The sequence below is a fragment of the Pongo pygmaeus genome, chromosome 12 (assembly GCF_028885625.2).
Source record: "Pongo pygmaeus isolate AG05252 chromosome 12, NHGRI_mPonPyg2-v2.0_pri, whole genome shotgun sequence".
Classification (NCBI taxonomy): Eukaryota; Metazoa; Chordata; class Mammalia; order Primates; family Hominidae; genus Pongo; species Pongo pygmaeus.
In genome coordinates, this window is record NC_072385.2 from 130,117,686 (window position 1) to 130,124,853 (window position 7,168).

At 47.2% G+C, this 7,168-nt stretch overlaps 1 long non-coding RNA gene across 1 annotated transcript; it reads right to left on the reverse strand.

Moving 5' to 3' along the window:
• Window positions 1-4,079: 4,079 nt before the first annotated feature.
• On the reverse strand, window positions 4,080-5,201 carry LOC129025126 (uncharacterized). The gene is made up of 3 exons (XR_008497183.1): window positions 5,101-5,201; window positions 4,813-4,842; window positions 4,080-4,556 (listed from the first exon to the last, which is right to left on the reverse strand). It is a non-coding gene; the product is annotated as an uncharacterized LOC129025126 (long non-coding RNA).
• Between the last annotated feature and the right edge of the window lie 1,967 nt (window positions 5,202-7,168).

The window sequence follows — 7,168 nt, forward strand, 5'->3', positions numbered from 1 at the left end:
AACACAAACATTCAGACCATAGCAAATGCGACTTCTTCAGACAGCATCACAGAGGGCGGACTGTGCACACTAAAGCTAAATGGAATTTCTACAATATATTTAACACCTTGGGCCTTTGTTCTCTCATCTGTGAAATAGGACCAATGAAATGAACTTGCAAAGTTGGGAGGATTCAATAATACCATGCACACAAAGAACCCAGCCTGGTGCCCAGCACAGAGAAGATATCCAAACATTACCCACCTCCTGCCTCCCACAGAAGATACCACAAAGGGGATGAAAACAAAATATCTGAATAAGATAGCTACTCTTTTTGTCTTTGGGCAAAGTAGAAAAGAGCTCTTTGATCCCTGGAGAAATGGTATTGCATCTTACTTAGCATAAGCTGCTTGACACATTTTGAAAGCATTGTCTCATACTTTACTATCCGTGACCTGGACTTGGAGGAAAAGAGGAAGAGCTGCACAGAGGAGAATCCTTTAAACAGGAACTCTTGTGCTCTCTAGATCATTGGTTACCTCTGGGCTATTCACCTTCTCGTATGTAGAAGCAAACACAGAACCAGTAAAGAGAATAAGTACTAACATTTTCTCTTTGCCTTATCTTAAAATGTCATTAAAGTGGCTACCAAGGGTAAATGTAACAGACTGAGATGAAATGTATTTAAAAAGTGAATTAAAAATGAAGGCAATTAGAAAAAAATGGAAGAAAGTAAAGCAAGTCAAATCACATCACAAAATGTAAGCCCTGGAAGTCTGAATTTGCTAGACAGATGCTGCTGACTAATGACTAGGCATCCCAGCCTCCAAAGCCAAGCACAAGGTACCATCAGCTACCAAATTCTCAGATAAAATCACCACTGAGAGCTATGAGTCCAATTGATAAGGCTAAGTTTAACTTGCAGGAGGGATTTATTACATGCTGAAGAGTGACATAATATTTTGAGCACTCTCCTCGCTCTCATGCTGTGGTCCTCTGGTTGCTATTTGAGTTATCCAGACAAAAATACAAGTGCCATTTTCTTTTGCATACCTGGAAAGGCCTACAGATATTCCCAGCATGGTTCAGGTGATCTATACATTAGCTCATTTCATAGTGCTTGAGTTAAAAACTGTACCCTACGCCCTATGGATCATTCTGGTTTCCCAGCAGTGGAGTTTTAAATAGTTTGACAACATGGAAACTTGAAAGGTGATATTACTACAGAATGAGAACATGCTGCTAAATTGGAGATAGAAAAGAAATGCAAACTATTCTATAACATTTTGATTTTTTTTTTCTTATTTCTATTTGTTTCTTTCCAGTGGTTCTAAGATCTACTGGGCTGCTTACTGGTCATGATGGACTTATATAAAGAGCTTTCAGATTGTGTGGGCTCAAACCAGCTCAATGGAAGTCTATTTGTTGAGACTGTGTTCAGTAACAACAGTTTTTTTGCTAGGGAGCACCTGCTACTTTCCATTAGTTTTATTTTGAGGGAAACAAAAAGCATTTTCATCTCTGAATTGCAGTACATTTGATTTCTTTGGTTTTTAACTCAGAAAAAGTGACTGTGTGCCTTGAGAAATATTCACGGGAGCTCAAGGGATTAAAGAAAGAAATATCCAGATAATATGTAAATGTAAAAAAATAAATTTACAAAAAGGTATGACACTGGTTACTTTTCATTTTAAAAAACATTTCTTTTTTTGGAAATTTTGTTTTTCTTCCAAATGAAGACTGAATATATCCAGTCTACACTGCACATAACTTTCCAGGGAAGTTGTTTCCAACTGCAGACTCTTAGAGGTCACAGACCACACTTCTGCCTAATCTCTGCTGTTCTTCTGCAGTTGCATGACTATTACCGTTCCTTTAAGTATTTGGAATACTTTTACAGGAAAGGTGGTTTTTAAATTATCAAAATAATAAACTGAAGAAGATGTACACATCTCTCATTTACTGGTTTACATACAACAGATGCCTTGCAACCAATTATCTGCCTTGTTTTCAAATGTTTTTGAAGTGGCTTCCAAGGCTGAATGTAGTAACAGTACATAGGGCATGGGGCACAGCCGAAGATTCACTGCCCAGGCCACCCATGGACAGAAAGTCACTCCATGAACTACAGCTGTGATTTCAGCACCACCCATGGACAGGGAGTCACTCCATGAACCACAGCTGTGATTTCAGTGCCACCTATGGACAGGGAGTCACTCCCTGAACTCCAGCTGTGATTTCAGCGCCACCCATGGACAGGGAGTCACTCCATGAACTCCAGCTGTGATTTCAGTGCCACCCATGGACAGGGAGTCACTCCATGAACCACAGCTGTGATTTCAGCACCTCCCATGGACAGGGAGTCACTCCATGAACTCCAGCTGTGATTTCGGCGCCACCCATGGACAGGGAGTCACTCCATGAACTCCAGCTGTGATTTCAGTGCCACCCATGGACAGGGAGTCACTCCATGAACCACAGCTGTGATTTCAGTGCCACCCATGGACAGGGAGTCACTCCATGAACTACAGCTGTGATTTCAGCGCCACCCATGGACAGGGAGTCACTCCGTGAACTACAGCTGTGATTTCAGCGCCACCCATGGACAGGGAGCCACTCCGTGAACTCCAGCTGTGATTTCAGCGCCACCCATGGACAGGGAGCCACTCCGTGAACTCCAGCTGTGATTTCAGCGCCACCCATGGACAGGGAGCCACTCCGTGAACTCCAGCTGTGATTTCAGCGCCACCCATGGACAGGGAGCCACTCCGTGAACTCCAGCTGTGATTTCAGCGCCACCCATGGACAGGGAGCCCCTCCGTGAACTCCAGCTGTGATTTCAGCGCCACCCATGGACAGGGAGTCACTCCATGAACTACAGCTGTGATTTCAGTGCCATGAATATGGCACTTGCTATGTAAACACTGTCTGCTGGCAAGTCATCAGAGTGTACCTGTGTTTTTAGAGCCTCAGTTAAATTGAGATTCTCATTCCAGAGTGGCTGGCAACCCTGCCCTAATGGGAGATGAAGCGGAAGCTGAGTGTGAGCATTTACAGAGCACCTTTCATGGAATGCCTCTTTTACCTGTGGATGGCCTCACACCTCGTTGTTCAACCCACAACCAGGGAGTCCCTCATACGGGAAATGTGTTTATACTGGCAGACACCCCTGTGGCTCTTGTCTGACCCGTGCTCAGTTTATGCCTGTCTGGCCATTGCTGTGGTGCTGGAGTCCAACCTTCTGTCCCCACCAACTGCCTCCCTGGCATCCCAGGCAAAGCCCAGCCTGAGGCAGTCCCTGGTTCTTCAGTTGGAAAACACAAAATCAATTCACACAACAGGAAACTAGCTCAAAGATTTATTACTTACAGATGCAGGCGGGAGGGTGTAAGAAATTGGAGGGCAGTCCTCCGTCCCCTGGTCACATGCAATGGGATGAGAGTCAGGCAGAGAGAGTGAGTGGGAACTAGCAGTATGTTTACATATATATATGTGGGTGGGTGTGGGTGTGGGTGTGGGTGTGTGTGGGTGTGTGTGTAAGGGAATAGGGTGTGGGAATGGTTTACATACTTTAAGTTCTTGGGCAAAGGCCTGAATGGTCCATTTAAAGGAAGACTGGGCTGGGCGCAGTGGCTCACACCTGTAGTCCCAGCACTTTGGGAGCCTGAGGAGGTCAGATCACTTGAGTCCAGAAGCTTGAGACCAGCCTGGGCAACATGGCAAAACCCCGTCTCTACAAAAAAAAAAAAAATACAATTTTTTAAAAAAGCTGGGTATGGTAGTGCGTACCTGTAGTCCCAGCTACTAGGTAGTCTGAGGTGGAAGGATCACTTGAGCCTGGGAAACGGAGGTTACAGTGAGCCAAGATCTCATCCCTGCACTCCAGCCTGGGTGACAGGGTAAGACTTTGACTAAAAAGGAAGCCTGGGCAGGAAAGCAGAAGCTCTACTTGCTGGGTGAGAAATGCCTCTAAATTCTGAATCTTGAGCCACCAGCTTGAGCCACTTTGGTGTGGTTACAACTAGAAACTGTGTCAAGAATGACCGAGCCTTACTTCTGGTCTGTGAAAGTTAAACTGGTATTCAAAATAGAGGCTGAGGCCACACAAAATTATAAGAATTTACTACAACCTGATAATGCAGACAATGATTTGTTTCCATAAATGTTAATCTGTCTATCTGTCTATGTAATACACACATGCCATGTGCAATCCGGGACAAGTAATATTCTGAAATGAAATCCATTTAACTGTGAGCACGCTATAACCTCCAGAATGTGAACACATATTCGTCTTTTAACCTCTGGAGTTCAGCACCTACCCAGCTGCAGAAGGAAGCTCAGAGTGTGTTTCCTGATTGAAAAATATTGAACAAACTATGGCAGCCTCTCAGAGGGCCATTAGCAGTCAACTTCTGGTTGTGTGATGAGTGAAACTGTGCGGTGTTTGCTGGGTTCATCCTGGGGTGCTGTGACTTGGGTCTTCTTTATTGTGATGATTCATGAAATGCGTCATCATGAGAAGTTTGCAGAGACCATATGTCATCCTGGTGGCTTTTGGGGACTCTCTTGGACTCCAACTTTGCAAAAGTGGATCCAAAACACCCAGTAGTGATCAACCCATCCTTGATTATAATTTCAGTGGATAGATTTAAGACAAGCAGCTCTTACCATCAATGCTTCTGCCCCCCAGTGACCAAGAGCAACCCACCTACAGCCATGGAGCTTGGAACGCCGTGGTAAGTCCTAACCTGCCCTTGCCACCCCGGGATTCTGAGTGGGGCTTACACGTGGAGATTTCCCACGGGAAGTTTAGATCTCAGGCTGCCCACCTACCTGCAAGATGACAGAAGGCTCTTTTGACTCCTTTCCAAAAGAAGAAATAATATATGATATCAATACATCTGTGTCCATCTAGATAGATATCTAACAAACTTCTTTACAAAATAGCTTCTAAAGAAAAGCAATCCAAACTAGTTTTATCAAGTGCGGAATGCTGGGAAACACAGGTCATTCGCAAAGCTATCTGGGATGGAGTAACTTTCACAAAAAAGGGAAAGAAAATAAGAAAAAAAAAAAGAGAGAGAGAGCAGATCATGATAGAGGGAGAGATGGACACCACACCCAGCACCGCGTAGCTGCCTTATGCTCCATCCAAGCCAGGGGTGCCAATACCACATCCCCTTCATAAAGCTGAAGAGACTCGTCCTCAGGGGGGTGGAATCCGATGGAGGTTACTGAGGCAGCAAATAACTGACCTAAGATTCTAACTCCAATCTTCTGATTCAAAAGCCTTTGTTATTTGCTCCACCCCACAACTGCCTCACAAGCATCCCAGAGTCCAGTCAGCAGACAGCAGAGGAGACTGTCAGCAGACCACCTTGGAGGGAATGCTAGGAGCTGCCGAATGTGTGATTCAAAGATTAATTCCATGTGTTTGGAGAAGAAGCCCTATCCTCAACACAAACGTTGGCCACATTCCAGCCAAGGTAGCACGGAGTGAAGGCCCGCGGAGGGAGTGCTGGGCTTTTCTGAACTACTTCAGTACACCTTGCTGTGCCTCGGCCTGCTGTGTTTCATCCCCATGGCTGTCCTCAGTGATGTGCATGGTCACTGCTCCCTTCACCGCTGAGAAGACGGGCACAGGACAGTCAGGGGACGTGTCCAGGGTCCCACAGCAGGAAGGGCTGGAGCCAGAATGTGGTCTGAGAGGCTGGATATACAAAGAGACAATGGCGTGACCATCTGTACAAATGGAACTATGGCCCACAACCTGAAGCAGCCAGCCCAGGAAGCCAACCCATTACCTGCAGCAGCCAGGCTGGACGCTGGCCTGCCCTCGGTAAGTTGCGCCTGTGGGAAGTCAGGCCGCTATCTCTAGCCCCAATCTAGGAATCAAGCAACCCATAAGAGTCAGTCCCAGGTGCCCAAGACTTGGTTAATAACTCACAGCTGCCCCAACTCCTGCCCTGACATCCCACTGAGGACAAACCGAGAAAGACAAATGTGCTCCCCTTAAACTCACACGGGATGCCCCGATTCTAGTTGCCGCCCCAGCTTCCAGGCCAGCAGCCTCCACTGGGGCTCACCAGCTGCCTTCCCTTCCCCTGGGAAGCTCCCACACCCAGCCTGCCTGAGTCGCTGCAAAAATGTAAGTGACAGTGGCCAGCTCTTTCGCTCTTACTCCAGCTGGAGATAAGCAGCCTCTGTGTGTCCTCATTTGGGCACCTTGCTCCTTCCCAGGAGTCTGAGAGACTCTCCTGCCCCAGTGTGTGGGCTCCACCACCCTCCTGCCTGCTGTGGGAAATCAGGAGGGTGAAGGTGAAGCTGGGCTTGACCCAGAGGTGCCCACAGGGACGCCCAGAGCTGCACAAGCTCCCTCCATCTTGCCTCTGGGACCAGCCCTGCATTGCTCCAAAGCCCTCATCAGAGTCTGCTTTCTGTTGCAATAACTGAATACCTGAGATTGGACAATTTATAAAGAAAAAATTATATCTGACAATTCTGGAGGCTGGAATTCCATGGTTGGGGGTGCATCAGATGAGGGCCTCCCCTCTGCACCATGACTTAGCCGAGGGCATCACATGGCAAAGGGTAGGGGTGTTGCCCTGGGGTGTCTCTTCCTCTTCCTACAAAGCTGCCAGCCCCATCGGGGCCTGCCCTGATGACCTCATCTAACCCTAATCACCTCCCAGAGGCCCCACCTCCAAATGCCGTCAGCATTTGGACTTGAGGATTAAGGTTCCAAGCACACAGGCACACACATACACACACCACACACACAACATGCACACTCTCACACTCATACGCACAACACACACATACACCACACACACACCACACACACCAAACACACATGCACACACCACACACAACACACACACAACACACACATGCACAAGTGGGGCCAACTTATTGACATTTTGTCTGCAAAGCTCTGGCCAAAGCACTCCTGAGCTGAGGCTCAGCACTGCCGGGCAGCCCTCACTGTCAGACCAGCAGGGGCCACGCGAGCTGTGGACGCAGCCTCGGGATAGATGCAGTGGGGCCACACCCTTCTTCCCCTGGTTTAAATGTTTATCCAAAAAAGAAAAACGCAGCCTGAGATTTGTACTCTGTGTGGCACAGACACAGTCACACACACAACACACACATACACAACATACACTCACAGGCACCACACACACACACA